This window comes from Carettochelys insculpta, chromosome 8 (assembly GCF_033958435.1).
Source record: "Carettochelys insculpta isolate YL-2023 chromosome 8, ASM3395843v1, whole genome shotgun sequence".
In the NCBI taxonomy this organism is placed as follows: domain Eukaryota; kingdom Metazoa; phylum Chordata; order Testudines; family Carettochelyidae; genus Carettochelys; species Carettochelys insculpta.
In genome coordinates, this window is record NC_134144.1 from 40,162,787 (window position 1) to 40,179,781 (window position 16,995).

Below are 16,995 nucleotides of genomic sequence, written 5' to 3' on the forward strand. Positions count from 1 at the left end.
ATGGGACGCCAGTTCCGAAGGTCGCAGGGGTCCCCCTTTTTGGGCAGCAGGGTGAGGATGGCCCCTCTGCATGACAGGGGAGGACCCTGCTTTGCAAGGACTCAGCCCAGACGCTGAGCAGGTCTGGGCTGAGGACGTCGCAAAACACGCGGTAGAACTCCACGGTCAGCCCGTCGATGCCCGGGATTTGTTGGTGGGCATGAGACGGAGGGCTTCCGAGAGCTCAGCTAGAGTGAGAGGAAGCTCTAGCTGCTCCCGGTCACCCGTGCTGACTGAAGGGAGTTGGTCCCAAAACACTCTGTAGGTGTTGGCGTCAGTCAGATCTGGGGAGAAAAGGGTGGCATACAAGGCGCGAGCCCTCTCGCGCCTCTCCACCGGATCCGTAAGAGGGGTGCCGTTCTCTGCAAGGAGGCAGAGGATATATTTCTTGGCACCCCTCTTTTTCTCCAGGGCATAGAGGAAGCGGGAGCCGCGGTCTGTCTCCCGGAGGAGCTGGATCCGCGACCTCACAAAGACCCCCTGTGCCCGAAGGGTGTCGAGGGCCCCGAGCTCGTCCCGCTTCTCCTGGCACATGCTGCAGAGGAATGGATCTCTGGGGCTGGCGGCCAGGCGCCTCTCTAGCTCAAGAACCTCCCGCTCCAGCTGTCCTATCAACGCATCCCACCGCTGGCTGGCCCCCCAGGCACAGTTGCGGCAGAAGAGCCGCGTGCGCACCTTTCCCAGATCCCACCACCGCCACGCCGAGGGAAAGGTGTGCCGTTGCCCACGCCAGGCCAGCCAGAACTCCCAGAAGTACGCCATGAAGCCCACATCCCCCAGCAGGCTGTTGTTCAAGTGCCAGTAGGCCGACTCCCGCTTCCCCAGAGAGAGGGAAGCCTTTACGGCCACCAGGTGGTAGTCCGAGAAAGGGGCCAGCCGCATGCTGGAGGAGTGGGCCTGAGAGCGATGTTGCCGGGAGATGTAGATGCGGTCCAACCGGGAGTGCATGGATTTGTGGCCCACCACTCGGACATAGGTGAAGATGGTGTCCTTGTCCGGGTGGTGGCTGTGCCAGACATCCACCAGGGAGCGATGATTGATGAGCTCCCTGAGGACGTCCGCAGTGGCCTGGCACTGCTCCATCCCTATACGGTCCCGCTCCTCGAGGGTGCAGTTAAAATCCAGGCCGAGGACCAGGCACTCGCGAGGATCGATGGAGTCAAGGAAGGCCGCCACCTGCCGGAAGAATGATGTTCTCTCCGGGCCGGATGTTGGGGCATAAACGTTGATGAGGTGGAGGGGCAGCCCCTCCATCCGCACCTGGAGATACAGCAGGCGGCCTGGCACAACCTCGACGCTCCCCAGCACCTCAGGCTGCAGGTCTGGGGAGAACAGGGTCACTATCCCGGCCTGATGGGCCGAGAGGTGACTAAGATGGACCCCGCCTCCCCACTCCAGCCACCAGCTGGCTTCGGCGGCTGGAGTAGTGTGGTTCTCCTGTAAGAAGGTGACTGAGTAACCCCCCTCTCGGAGGAAGGAGAGCACCCAGCACCTGCGGAGACCCGACCCGCAGCCCCTGGTGTTCAAGGTGGCAAAGATGATCAGTGGCATTTAGAGGGCTGGGGAGGTTCCTCGCCAGAGGGAATGCCAACGGTCCCCGTGGGGCCACGCAGCAAGCCGTGGCCGACGCCATAGGTGAAGAGAGCATCACGGAAGCCGTGGGCCCGTTGGTAGGCTGCAGCGTCCCTCCTCCCAGTTCCCTTGCCCTCCTTTAGAAGGGCCCTCACGGACTCAAGGATGAAGTGAAAGTCACCCCAGCGCTGGAGGGCGAGAGCTACTTTGTTCTTGGAGCCGCGAACGTCCTCCAAGAACTCGTGCATCTCGTCTGCCAGTGTGTGGGGTGCCAAGGCCTTGGGATCCCAAGTGCCCCTCGGCCTTGTATCTTTTTGGGCCCGAAGGCCAGCAAGAAGGTCGGGATGGGGGCTGGGGCTTGGTTTTGGGAGGAGTAGGGGGGGGCAGAGGGAGAGCAGCCCCAAAAGTGCTGGGAGAGGGCAAAGCAAAGGGGGCCTCCTGAGGGGTTGCCGCCTCGGGAGTGGTGATGAACAGACAGGGTCCGGGGTGGGCAGGAAGGAAGGGATGGGGGCAGGAGGGGTAAAGGTTTTAGGGAAGGGAGAGGGGCCATGAGGAAAAGGGGGAGGTGGAGGAGGAGGGAGGGAGGGTGGGGGAGACAGTGGGGGGAGGGGGAGGGGGAGGGTCCGGAGGGGGTAAGGGCACAGGTTCTGGGGCAAGGCATTGACTGGAAGAGGGGGTGGGGGTGGGGGGCAGGGGCGGGAGTGGGGGCTAAGGTGGGAGTGGCGTCGGGAGTGCAAACGAGGGGTTTCGGGACGGGGAGCTTTTCTGGGTGGCGAGAAGGGAGAGGGTGTAAAGGACAAGGTGCCAGTGCATTCAGCAGCAGGCACCGATGAGTTGGGAGGGTCGGCATTGGGGTTTTCGACTCCAGGATGGAAGGGAGAGCAAGGGGGGAACACAGATCCTCCCGGAGCATCCAGGGGCTGGGGAATTGCAGTTGGGAAGGTGTCCCCAGCCAGGGGGGCGGTCGCACCCCGCGACGTCCCTGAACAAGGAGGGGTAGTGGTTGGGGGATCGCCGGCAAGTGGGGAAAGCGAGGGGGACGGCTGAGTGTAGGCAGTCGGCCTGCAGGCTTCTAGTAACAGGCCCTCTATGTCCAGAGCAGCTGGGGTTAGGCCTAGGGCCTTGACCTTCTGCAAGAGGAGGGCGAGGCCAGGGCTCACCTCCTCTGGGCGCTCCGCGACGGCGGTCTGGGCAGTGGCCAGAGGGGTGTCGGAGGAGGGCACGGGCTCAGGACAGGCCTCCTTTGCCCCTTTGGGCTCGGGCTCCGGGACAGAAGGGGTGGTATCCTCCATTGCCACCTTGGTGGCCTCAGTCACCCCCGGCAGATGGTCAGTAGCCGGGGGTTCAGCAGTGGATCAGAGCTGGCGGCTCCCTTTAATGCCTTGCACAGCACATCCACCCCGTCCCCCGACAGGGTGGAGTGCCGCGCACATGCGTTTCTTTTTTTGTGCTTCCTCCTTACTAGTAGCCAGTCCTCCAAAGAGGCGGGCTCGGTGGTAGAGGAGGAAGGACCAGGGGACAGAGGTAATGAGGAGGGAGGGAAGGAGAAGGAGGATGGGACAGCGAGGGAAAGGGACTCCTTGCCCTGGGGTGGGCCCTGTCCGGGTCCTGCCGCCGGCCCTGCCTCCCTCTCCTCCACAGACCCAGCTTGAATGCCCACTCGGGTGCTGGCGCCTGCTTCTTCTTGCCACTTGCCATGCGCCTGGGCGTCCTCCGATGCCCGAGCGGCAATGGTTCCGCCCAGGGCGGGAGGAGGAGGGGCAGTCCTAGAGCCTGCCGCGATCGGGGCGTCGCCGGTCATGTGGCTGGCGCCCCCCGGGTCAGAGGAGGTCCCGGGCTCCCCTCTTTCATGCCGGGCCAGGGGGCAGTCCCTCCGGACATGCCTGCCGCCCGACACACGAAGCACCGGGCCTCCCCCAAGGTGTAATAGACCCGGTACTGAGCCCCTTGATGAGGCACCAGTATAGTCCCCTCCTGGGCCACTCTGCCCTGTGCTGCCGGCAGTGGCAGTTGGATTCGCGCCTGCTGGCAGAAGGAGAGCACGTAGTGTAGGTCGGGGTCTTTGCAGCCTAGAGGGAGGGGACTCTTGACCGACAAGGGCCGGCCCAGGGAGGTGAGGAAAGGCAGAAGGGTGGAACTGGGGAGGAAGGGAGGGGCAGAGGAGAAAACCACCCCTATGCCCAGGTCCTCGAGTGGCTCCAGGGGCATGTGGACGCCTGCGACTGCCAAGCCCCTCTCCACCGCCTCCTGCACGGCGGCCTCCGATGCCAGGAAGAAGATGATCTTCCTGAACATTCAAGGGGCCGCCATCATGGCCGCGGGCCCCACCACCTGTGCCAACGCCCGCACGTAGGTCTTGACATGGGTCGAGGCCAACATCACGAGGCAGCAGACTCCGTGCCTCCTGGTGAGGGCGGGGAAGGGGCCGCGACGGTTGGGGATGGTATTCCGAGCGGAGGCAGAAGGAGCAGGATGCATGGCGGCTGCCGCCGCCTGGGCAGATGACCTGGGGGCTGGGGAATCAGAGCTCCCAGGATCGGTGGAGGGAACAGGGGGGCGGGAAGGAGGGGAAGCTGCAGCAAGTGTTTCGGCAGCTGGGGTGGAGGGCCCAGCCACGGGAGGTTTGGCCTTCCGGGCAGGCCTCTTGCCCTTTTTGGTCCCCTGGCCCTTCCTGCCCTTTTGGGGGGGTGGATTCGGGGCAGGGTCGCTGGAGGAGGGTGCCGCGGCAGACGCAGCAGGAGCCCCGGAGCCCACGCCCGCGCCCTCAACCAACGCAATGGCAAGATCCCCGGCAGCCCTGGACAAGTGGGCCACCATTTCAAGGGTGGAAGGTGTAGTAGTGGAGGGAAGAGGGAGGGGGGCATCACCAGATCTCCCCCCGGCAGTTGTGGAGGTCATGATGAGGGGTGCAGGGCAAGGAACTTTATAGAGGTAGGGCACTTTAAGAAGGAGTGGGGAAGGGGAGGAGGAAGGGAGAAGGGAGGGAGGACGTGGCTACCCCTCCCCCACTGGCCAGGCTGAGGACCTGGTCAGGTGGGGGTGGGGCAGGAGGAGAGAGGGAGGAAAGGGAATGCAAGAAAAGCCACAATTCCCAGCACAAGATGGTAAATGGCTCCTACTACTGCACTGGGATGTGTGTGGGGGGTCAATATATGTAAGTGTGGGGAGGTGAGTGTGAGAGAAGAGGAGGGACTCAGGCACCTAACAAACACAAAAAAGGGGGGGGCGTGGGCACAAAGGGAGGGGTAAGAAGGAGGGGTGGCAGAGCCAACCAGGAAGGGGAGGCGGTGTTAGGGGAAAGGTGTGCCTATGGGTGCCTGAAGGAGGGCCCACAGCAGCTGCTGCTGCAGAACCCTGCAGATGCAGGAAGGGGCAGATGGTTAGGGTGGGGCCCAGTTGGAGAGGGCCCCGGCGGCAGCTGGGTGTGGGGGGTGGGTTAAAGGAGGCGGTGGCTGCAGGGGTGGGGCAGGGACCACATCCTAACACCCCACCCCCATCTATGCAGCTACCCCTCTGGAGCCCTGGTGGGGAGGGGCCCCACCCAAACTGACCACCCCAAGCCATTCCACAGCAAGCTGTGGAGGGAAGCCCAGCTGCCGCCTAAGAAAGCCCCTTACCTCCTCTGGAGCAGTGAGGATGCAGCAGACAGTGGATGGAAAGGTGGGCCCAAGTAGAGGGCCCGCAGAGTCCCCCCCGGAAGATGGAAGGAGGGGGGTACCCCCCTCCCCGCCAAGAGGCAGGGTAGCAGGAGTCCCCCCTCACACCACCCACGCAGCAGGTCCAGAAGAAACTAGCTGGGAGGGGTGGGGTGGGGGGGAGAAGAAAGCAGCCTGCCTAAGGCAGGGAAGAGAAGCTGGCCCAGAAAGGGGGCCAAAGGACAGCTCCAGGGGGGCCTGAAGCAGCCAAAGGCTGCCCACCCCCCCCAGCACCTCACCTCCCAACTGCAGGGCTCCCAAATGGGATCCCCGCGGCAGCCCTGCAGCCTAGAGGACAGAGTGTTTCTGTTCCCTGTCTAGGCCCAGACCGTCATTGGTCAGATAGGCCCTGTGCTTCCTATAAAAGGCTCCCCATCTGGTAGCGGGGGGGAAGGTTTTGGGAGGTGCACCAGACGAGCACGAGCACAGTGAAAAGGTACCACGGGGAAGTGGTGGGCGAAGTGGTCCAGGGTAAGGCTACTTCTTTGGCGCAGGGGTAAAGGTCCTGCCGGTTGTCTCTTGTTCTCATAGGGACCCTGGGCCGGAGTCCAGGGTAGAGGGTGGGTCTGGACTCCCCCCACCCTTCCCCTGAGGGATCACTTTACTGGAGCAGGCGCGGGCCTGCAAGGGGACTGGTATTATTCTCCCTGTACTGGTCCTGCCTATGATGAGGATGGCTCGCTAAGCGGAGACCCCTGCCTTTGGAAGGGCCTGGGCAAAAGGGGGGACTCCGTAAGTCTCTGAGGCAGCACAGATCCGCCAGGAAGCACAGGGACCCACAGAGGCTGACAAGGGACATTGTCACAATACATAATGCTCAGGGCCTTGCATAGGAGCTCTGCATGGGGTTGAACTTTTGCCTCTGCCAAAGCAGATCTGAGAGAACCCTGTTCTCTCTCTGACACTCTAGGAGCATCCTGCTTTCCAGCTAATGTAATCCTAGTTAATAAGCCCACACAGAAAACAAATTACCTGCTTTTCCCTTAGGAACAGCTAAAAAATAAGTAGTCCTTTAAATATAAAAGTGGGGAATTTAAATACAAAATTCAGTATATTCAAAAATTAATGTTTCTAAGCAGCACAGCAGCCATGTTGCACATGAACTATACTTGTTATGACCTACTATGGTGTACTATTTCTCATATGTATTATTCTATCTTATTAGATACAATATGAAGCATGTTCAAGGATCCAAAAGTATGCATTATGTCAGGGATGGGAAAAATCAGCCCTGGGGAGCTGGATGTGGCCCACCAAGCATTTCTCTCTGGCAAAGCATGCATATGTACAGTCAGCAGCAAGTTTTTAGCTGCCCCTCCCGCCACATTATTTCATCGGCAGCTGAGCTGCTCCCAGATTTTCCTGCGAGCTGGGCAGAGATGGAGGGGGTGAAGAGGAGAGGTTATTGCTGAAGTCAGGGTCTTCCTCTGTCCTTGTACTCTGTCTCTGCAGAGTAGAGGTCTGGGACAGGGAGACACAGACTAGAGCTAGGTGCTCCAGCCTGAAGCATGGATGGTAAGCGTCTCCTGGGTGCAGGACAGGGGAGGGGGTAGACAACAGAGCAGGACAGATTTTTCTTGAAGAGACAGGGTGGCTTCTCTCAGAAACTTAAATATTGAGATATACCTTCAGAGGTCACTGAGTCCAGACTCCTGCACTCACAGCAGGACCTGTCACCATCCCTGACAGATTTTTTTTTTTAATCTATTTGCACTAGATCCCTAAATGGCCCCCTCAAGGACTGAGCTCACAACTCTGGGTTTAACAGGCGAACACTCAAATCACTGAGCTATAGCCAGCAGAAGCCAGAACACATACCCAGTTTGTGTTAGAAACAACTAGTCACTGTCACATATACACCACAGCACACACACACACAGTAACAAAGTCTGTCTCTCACACACAGCATTACTCTTCCATATTCACACACTCTGTTTGTCTCTCTCTCTCTGTAGCCCCAAGCCCCACCCCGTATGCCCTAGAGCGAGCTTACAACCAGTACCAAAATTCATGGAGTGGCGGCCTGCAAAAATTATTGTCCACCCCTATGCTATACCGTGTGTGCTACACAGACAAAGTCAGTTATATATGAAGTGTAAAATAAACCATATGTTTAAAATGGAATTTCTTAATTTTTTTAAGAAAAAAACATTTTACTTTTCTGGACTTTGAGGCTTACATGTCTTTGGAAAATTGACAAATATAATTCATTAACCTGTAGCTTTTTGATTAGAATGACCATATTTTAGGAGGTCAATAGGAGAGTTCCTCTCTTTGCCAAACTTTAAAAAACACATTGCTAACATGCAACATTACACTGGAGCTCCCCCTGGAAACTTTACTAAATGCACAGTAGATCTACCTGCAGGGCCTAAGCCTGGAACAGGTTCCCAGCACAGATGTTGCTCACGGAGCCTGTGCCCTTTTTATCTTCCATGCTACCAGCTGAGAGAAATTTGTACTGAGCAGACAATAAAGGACTAAGTTGCTCTGCCCTTGTGCCTAGCATCTGGGTCCACAGTGATTCACTGTGGCTAAAAGGAGTAATTGCAGGAAAAAAAAATCTGTTTAGTTCCTGTATCCTCACTGGAAGCATGAGAACCCTGCAGTGGACTATGTGAGAGAAGGGAGGTTGGAAGCTGGGAAGCTATCTTTTGAGGAAAGCCAGGGATCAGGCAAAAGTTACAGTAGTCTGCGGACACTGGGTGCAACAGTCCCTAAGGGGACCAGGAACACCACTGGCCCTCTACATGCCCTGTATACCCTTGAGGTGAACTCCATCAGTAGTAGGGTGGCATATGGACAACTATGACTCAATTGCAAGAGTTATTTAAGGGCTATGTACACCAGATTCTTGTTAAAATAACACTAAGAAAACACCCTGACGTACTGAAATTAAACAAGGCTTTTAACTGAGCATCCCATGCTGAGGTGACATGTTCCCCATCAATATGGCTATAGTTCAAATACCCCATTTCACTTGGTTTTCAGTTTTTTGTAGCTTCTCTAATTTCTGTGAATATTTCACTATTACCATCACCATCCTGGTCACGTGATTGTTAATGTATTCCTACTATTCAAGCATGGAATTTCTATCCATAGTGTTTCTATGACATTGTATGATTCTTTGAAACTTGTTTTACTCATCTGTTCTTATCCTTCTTTCACATTACAGGGGCATTCCAGCATCAGCACTGCCTACTCTGTCATTCTTACATTGCTTTTACCCTGATAACATCATGTCCCATTGATATTCTTCATTTTACCAAGTTTCCGTGAAGCCTATTATATCACTGTCCTAATTTAACATCAGAAACTCAAGTACTCTTAGTATTTAGACTTCTTGCATTTGTATATAGGCACTTAAAAATTGTCAGTATTTAGTTGTCTGCCATCCTATGACGTAATTCAATGGGACTATTTTGCTTGACTGGTTTTCTGAAATTCCTACTTATAGTTTAACAACTTCTATCCTAGAGTCTATATATGGCTCCTTTTCCTCTGGAGAGAGGGTGGTTAGCAGCAGTGGTGTGGATCTATGAGCAGTGTTTGAGTCTGCAGCTTCTCTCATGGCTTACCCATCCAATACTGGATTTACAAAGTTGACTGCAATAACCGCATGTCAGTCTATTTCCAAATTGTTGAGTCTGACAGCTTTTCCTTCTAAGATGAAGTTCTTTTGCATGGATTACACATATACTATCAAAGGATGATGTGCCCTGTCGTAGCAGTCATTGCCAGGTATTTCAATCTGATGACGTAGATTCCCAGGATTTTGAATCAATGTTGAATTTCTTCATGGCATTTTTGCATGTATCCTTGAATCTTATTTTTGGTTTTCCTTTTGTTGTCAACCCGCATGACAGTTCACCAAAGAGGATTTCTTTGGGAAGACGTTCATCACCCATTCTCCTCACATGACCAAGCCAATGCAGTCTTCTGCTCTTGAGGATCACTATGACGCTGGGTGTGCCAGATCTTGACAGGACATCTGCATTTGAAACTTTATCTTGCCAGTTGATATTCATAATTCTGAAGAGGCAGTGAAGATGGAAACTGTTCAATTTTTTCTCCAATGCTTCAGAACCATACAGCAGGATACTCAATACACGTGCCTGGTAGATTAGTATCTTTTTTTTCACTGTCGGTTTAGGATTGTTCCATGCATGTTTTGTAAGTCTGCCAAAAATAGTAGCTGCCTTCCCAATTTGGATGTTCAGTTCTTTGTCCATGGATCGGTTTGTGGTGACAGTAGATCCAAGGTAACAGAATTGTTGAACCACATCTAATGAGCTGTTATCCAGAATGACATTGGGTCGCTGAGGTATACCTCGAGTGAATACAACTGTTTTCTTCATACTTATGTCAAGGAAAAACAACATGCAGCCTCTGGACAGAGAATCCATCAGTGACTGTGTAGTGTGTCTTCATTATGAGTGACGAAAGCTGCATCAGCTACGAAGAGGAGTTCCCTAACATGGACTTTCTTGACCTTAGGTTTGGCCTTGAGTCTTGCCAGGTTGTAGAGAGAGCCATCTAATCTTGTGTGGAGAAATACATCACTGCATGAGTTTTGAAATTTGCAATTTAGTAGAACTGAGAAGAACATGCTGAAGAGATTAGGGGCAAGAATACACCCTTGTTTGACTCCGCTGTTCATTGCAAACAGTTCAGATGTAGATGCATCATATTACACTGTTGCTTTCATGTTTTTGTGAAAGTATGTTATGAGCTTGAGTAGGGTCCATGGGCAGACAATCTTGATTAATACTCTGTATAGTCCTGATCTACTAATTGTGTCAAATGCCTTTAAGTCCACAAATGCTATGAATAACCATTTTCCTTGTTCATTGCATTTGTCCTGTAGTTGTGAAAGAGAAAATCATGTCCATTGTTGACCTGCCAGCCCTGAAGCTACACATCCTGTTTAATAATTCCTCTGCTAAGGGATATATCAGTCTGAACCGTGAACCATGTGCTTTTTTGCAACAATTGGCTTCCCTGCAACCTTAATTTAAAAATCCCTCTATGATTATTATAATAGGTGTAAAACCATACATGCAACCATCATCTGGAAACTGAAAATGGTTCTGTATTTTCTCTCCCTCATGCATCAATACCAGTATTAAAGGCCCCACAAGCAAAACTTTGGTCTTTTTTAAATGCGTGTAACATCATTATAGAATCATAGAACACTAGAACTGGAAGGAACTGCAGAGGTCATCAAGTCTAGTCCCCTGCACTCATGGCAAGACCAAGCACCATCTAGACCATTCCTGAGAAGTACCCATCTAGTCTGCTCTTAAAAATCTCCATTTCCCTTGGCAATTCATTCTGGTGATTAACCACCTGACAGTTGGAAAGCGTTTCCTAATGTCCAACCTAAACCTCTCTTTAAGCTGCAATTTAAGCCCCTTGCTTCTTGTCCTGTCATCAGAGATTAAGGAGAATAATTTTTCACCCTCCTCCTTGTAATAACCTTTTTACATACTTGAATGTTGCCATCATATCCCCTATCAATCTTTTGTTTTCTTCACTAAACAAACCCAGTTCTTTCCATCTGCTCTCATAGGTCATGTTTTCTATACCTCTCATAATTTTTATTGCTCTTTTCTGGACCTTTACCAATTTGTTCACATTTTTACTGAAATGTGACACCCAGAAATGTACACTGGACTCCAGATGAGGCTTAATCATCACAGAGTAGAGTGGAAGAATTACTTTTTGTATCTTGCTTATAGATGTTTCGTCTATTGAAACATCCCAGAATGATGTTTGCTTTATTTGCAACAGTGTCACAGTGCTGACTCATATTTAGCTTGTGGTCCTCTATGACCCCTAGGTCCCTTACTGCAGTACTCTCTCCTAGACAGTCATTTCCCATTTTGCATGTGTGAAACTGATTGTTCCTTCCGAAGAGGAGTCCTTAGACTATTTCTCCAATTTGTCCAAATCGTTTTGAATTATAATACTGTTCTCCAAAGCACTTGCAACCCCTTCCATCTGGGTATCATCCACAAACTTTATGTAACCCTTCTGTTAACGCCAGATGCCTGCCAGAAGGGCCGGGTTCAACTCTTGTGGGGTTTTCCTATCAAGGATACAATCAACCGGTTCGAGCCCCCACCCAGTGGCCTGGGACAATTTCACCCCTGTGCTGGGTGCCTGTAAGGCGGGTCTCCCCCACCCCTCGCAAGCACAGAGTCTGAGATAGAAATGGCTTGTTTAATGACCGTAACCTACCCCAAGGTTACAGCGACAGATGCAGTATATCTCAGCACAGAAGAGACAAAACCCCTTTTACCCAGATACCATCCCCATATGCAGTAGAACCCAGTCTCTTGCTGGGGCTCTTGGCCCTTTTCCACACACACACAGTTACAGGGTGTACCCTCTGCGGTGCAGTCCCAAACTCAAAGCCCACAGATACATCACCAGGGCAATACTAGCTGTCCACTTGTCTGTAGCCTCCCCTTGCTGTCACCAGCCGCCCGCCGGTCGCCGTCGTCCGCCGCCGCTCCTATCGGCCGCCCGCCATCGTCTGCCGCCGCTCCTACCGGCCGCCTGCCAGGCATCGTCGTCTACCGCCGCTCCTACTGGCCGCCCGCCGGTCGCCGTCGTCTACCGCCGCTCCTACCAGCCGCCCGCTGGTCCTGCTGTTGTCCGCCGGTCCTAACCCCACTGCTTGGGACTGCCCTAAGGCAGAACCCAGTGATTTCAGCTCTGTGTGGCCTCAGCTGCCACTCTGTGATTTCAGCTTTTGGTATCTCTAGTGTGGGGTTTCACAAACACCCTAGTATCCAGCTCTATCTTTTAACAGGTGGGGAGGGTTAGTCAAGCCAGGCTTACAGCTATATGGCCAAGGCATAGGCAGGGCCAAGGCACTCAGCAAGCTGGCTCAACCAGTACCCTTCCCCTGTCTCTCACAATGCTTTAAACCAGGGAGCCCTGTGTAATCAATGTCTTACACAGCTAAGGCGACTGCCCTGTCCCCCACAACAACCCAGAGCATTGGTGAGACCTCACAACTCCCACATTAAGTGTCAGCTTAAATTGTGATTTTACAACTACATGTTTACAATAGACCAAATCTCATGGCTTACTTGCTACCCATTAGGCTTTGCCTGAAAAGGTATCACACATGCACACCTTTTGCATTCTCATGCAGATGACCTCTGGGAGACTCATTCCTCCCAGCCTTCAGCAGCACTGCATTCCTTCTGCCACATTCCCTACATCCTCCCCCCAGCTGAGAATTTGATGTCCCGGCAAAACACTGTTTCAATTATAACATCCACATGAATTCCCCTCTAATGGCCTGAGAAAGCTCACTATGGCTTCTACAAGTCTGTGTGCCAGATATATTACATCCTCCCCAACTACTCCAGGTGCCTCATAAGTTAGTCTGTTTATGGGCTTTATGGCTCTATCTCGCCTATTGAGGATGGGGATAACAGGGGCAGGGTCCTCCTCTGGCAGCAGGGGCAAGGGGCATCCACCCGAGGACTCCCCCTCCACCTGCGTTGGTCCTTGTGTCTCTTGCTCACAGACTGGGATATCCTGGACAAAAATGTCTCCGTCAGCTAATGGTGGTGTATCTGCACATGCCTGGTTCTCCTCCAAACTGTCGGCAGTTGGGGCAGGTTCATCATCCCAGACTAGTCTTGTTGTGGAAGGAGGGTCCCCAGGCTGGGGCCTAAACACTTCTGCTCTGGGATTCAGTGCCAAAGGTGTTGCCCTTTCCCCAGGTTCCTGCAATAGACTCTGGGATCTGGTTCCCACTCTAGGGTGTTCCACGGGAATCTCATTCTCTTCAGAATCGCTCTCAAAGGTGCTGTATAAGGGAAGATCATCTCCACTGCACCCACTGCCTGTGTTGGGTAATGGATGTGACCTTGCACCTGGTCGTATGTCATAGTCCATCTCTGCAGATGCACCAACCAACTCTCCCACAGGCAGTAGGAGATTCCTATGTACGGTCTTAATTGGCCCTGATCCGCTCTCAGGTTTAATCTTGTAAACAGGTAGGTCCTTAAGTCTTTCCACCACCAGGTAGGGTGTTGCCTTCCATCTATCGGCAATCTTGTGTTTACCAGCAACCCCTAGATTCTGCAGGAGAACTCGGTCCCCAGGTTGGAGCTCCTGAGGGCGCACTCTTGCATCATACCGGTGTTTGTTACGATCTGTGTTCCTGCGGGCAGCTGCCGTAGACAAACGGTAGGCATCCCGCAGCTTTTCCTTTAGTCGGGAAACATACTGCAAATGTATCTCATAGCCTTCCCCATCCCCTGACACCCCGAAACACAAGTCTATTGGTAGTCTGGGCTCTCGTCCAAACATTAGCAAATATGGGGTGGTTCCCGTAGCATCATTCTTTGTGGCATTGTAGGCATGCACCAAAAAAGCAACACGTTGACTCCAGGCCGCTTTCTGCTCCAGGCGCAATGTCCCCAGCATATCCAATAAGGTTCAGTTAAACCGTTCTGGCTGAGGGTCCCCTTGCGGGTGGTAAGGGCTTGTCCTGGACTTCTTTATTCCTGCCACTCTTAGCACCTCCTTTAAGAGTTGACTTTCAAAGTCTAGCCCTTGGTCAGAGTGTATCCGAGTTGGGAGTCCAAACACTGAGAAGTACTTTTCCCACAATACCCGTGCCACAGTGGTGGCTCTCTGGTCCCGTGTGGGGTAGGCCTGAGCGTATCGGGTAAAGTGATCAGTTACTACTAAGATGTTTCCAATATTCTTCCTATCCAGCTCCAGAGACAAGAAGTCAATGCATACCAGTTCCAAGGGTTTGCTGGTCGTGATGCTCTGCAGAGAGGCTGCTCTAGTGGGCAGAGTTTTGCATTGAACACATCGAGCACACGTCTCACATTTCCTGCATACATCCTCAGCCATCCGGGGCCAAAAGAACCTATTACGGAGAAGCTCAAGTGTTCTTTCCATACCCAAATGTCCGAAATCATCATGCAGAGCCCTCATGGCCAGAACCCTGTACTCGGTCGGTAGTACCAGTTGTGTTCGTCGATTTTGCAATGGATCTACGGTGACCCGGTGCAGCACGCCTTGTATCAGTCTCAGTTTGTTCCACTCCCTTAGTAGTATTTTACTTCCCGGAGTGGAGGGAACAATGGTTCGAGGGTCTTGCCCCTCTCTTTTTGCGAGTAGGGTGTCACGGATGTCGGCATCTTGCAACTGGGCTTTTTGCCAGTCCGCTGCATTGAGCCTAGGCAATGGCGATTGATCCAACGCAATATAGTTCACAGAGGCCGACGGCACACTCTCGGGTGGTAAACCTAGAGTTTCAGCAATGCAACTCTCAGGGGCCTGGGGCTTGTGATAACTTCCATTGCAAATGGCTCTTACTCCATCTAGAGGAATCTCAGCAGTCTCTGGTGGCTGTGGGCATTGTGACAATGCATCGGCGTCAATGTTCCTTCTGCCCGATCGGTACTGTAGGCTGAACTCGTAGCTGGCCAAGACATCCACCCATCTCTGCCCAGTGGCGTCCAGCTTAGCACTTGTCAATACATATGTCAATGGATTGTTGTCTGTCCATACTTGGAACTTAGCACCATATAGGTAGTCACGAAACTTCTCAGTGATGGCCCACTTCAAGGCCAAGAACTCCAGCTTGTGGATCGGGTAACAGGTCTCACTGTCAGACAATCCTCAGCTAGCGAAGGCCACAGGCCTATGTTTGCCGTCCACGTCTTGGTATAACACCGCCCCTAACCCTTCCAAACTGGCATCCGTATGCAAGATAAAGTGTTTGTTTGGGTCAGCAAACACGAGGACTGGAGCATGAGTTAGGCAGTTAATGATCTCTCGGAAAGCTTTCTCACACCTCTCATCCCATTGTGATCCAAAAGGCTCTAGAGGGCCACGGCACTTCTGCCCTGGCAGTCTTGAGGGCCCCCCCTTACCCTTGGTCTTAGCCTTGCTCTTGTTGAGCGGGTATCCACGAGTGAGATCATTCAAAGGCTTGATAATGGACGCATAATGTTCCACAAATCTACGGTAATATCCACTAAATCCAAGAAAGGTTTTAAGCTCTCGGTAATTGTTGGGACGTGGCCATGTGACCAGTGCCTCTATTTTGTCTGGATCAGTACTCACACCTTCCTGGGACACAATGTGACCCACATACGTCACCGATGTTCTACAAAAATGGCATTTGTCAATAGAAAGTTTCAACCCATAGGCCTCCAACCGGTCGAGGACCTTAAGAAGTCTTTCTTCATGCTCCTCCAATGTTCTTCCGAATACGATCAGGTCATCCAAGTAAACCAAGACTTGCAGTAGGTTCATGTCTCCTACAACTTTCTCCATAAGACGCTGGAATGTGGCTGGTGCCCCGGAAATCCCTTGCGGCATGCGTTCGAACTGGTAGAACCCTAATGGGCAGATGAAGGCTGTCTTCTCTTTATCTTCTTCCCCCAAAGGAATCTGATAGTATCCACTTCGAAGGTCTAAAACTGAGAACCACTGGCTTCCTAGCAGGCAGTCTAAGGCATCTTGGATCCGAGGCATAGTGTACTGGTCAGTCACCGTACGGCTGTTTAGGGTGCGGTAATCAATACACATCCGGATTTTTCCATTCTTTTTACGGACCACAACAATGGGTGAAGCATATGGGCTGCGGGACTCTGTAATGATGCCATTCTCTGCCAGCTCTTGAAGATGCTGTCGCACATCTTCCATCTCAGAAAGGGCGATCTTCCTAGATCTCTCCCGGAAGGGTCGAGAATCATGCAGCCTGATGTTATGTTCAACACCTTTTGCACATCCCACTCATGCAGTGAGAATACCTTTGTTCTCTTGCAAAGCTTTTCCCTTAACCGCGTCTTCCATTCCTCAGACAGTGGTGAATCTCCAAAGTCGAATTTTTCTGGATCTATCGTTGGGGCCGGAGTACCACACTGGGGCTTTACCACTGCATTGGGCTCAAAAAGGTCTGCTATCTTTTGCCCTCACTTTACAACAATATCACGACTCGTCTCATTAGCGATTAGTATAGTCACCTTTTCCTGGGCTTCAGCGGGTAAGGCTATAACTCCACTGGGAACCAGCACTCCTTCAGGAAGGCCTCCATCAGCTGGGTGCTCTACCATAGCTAGAGTCCCTCCGCTGCTCTTTAGCCAGGTACTCCTAGTGAGCACCTCTTGCTCTGTTCTTGCAGGCACTACTATGGGAGTTGTGCCCGCATACCTCAGGGTACCCATTGGTAGTTCAGGCAACTCCTGTTTAGAATCCTCAAATTTTTTGTAGGCTTCAGCACAAAGTGCATGAATCATCAGGGTGCTCAGGTATTGGTCCCCGGCCCGTCGTCTGCAATATTCTACCAGTACTTTAAAGAGACTGGAGTTGGTCCCTATGAGCACCGACACGTCAGAGATCCCCTTGGGGTCAGGGCATATTAAGGCAACTGTGTCCACCTCCTCTCTTACCCCCGCCACATCTTCTGGGAACTCTAGGTGCACGATGATATACCCCGCATAGGGGTATTCATTCAGGCTGAGTCCACACAGGCCGAGACTTGTCAATGGCTGGATAGGCAGGTGCCCAAGCCTTTGTTGATAGAATGACTGGAATATGATCGTCACTTGAGACCCTGTATCAAGGACGGCTGTACATTCCACCCCTTCTATTTTCACATTGACTTCTGCTCTAGGTCCTATTAGTCCTCGTG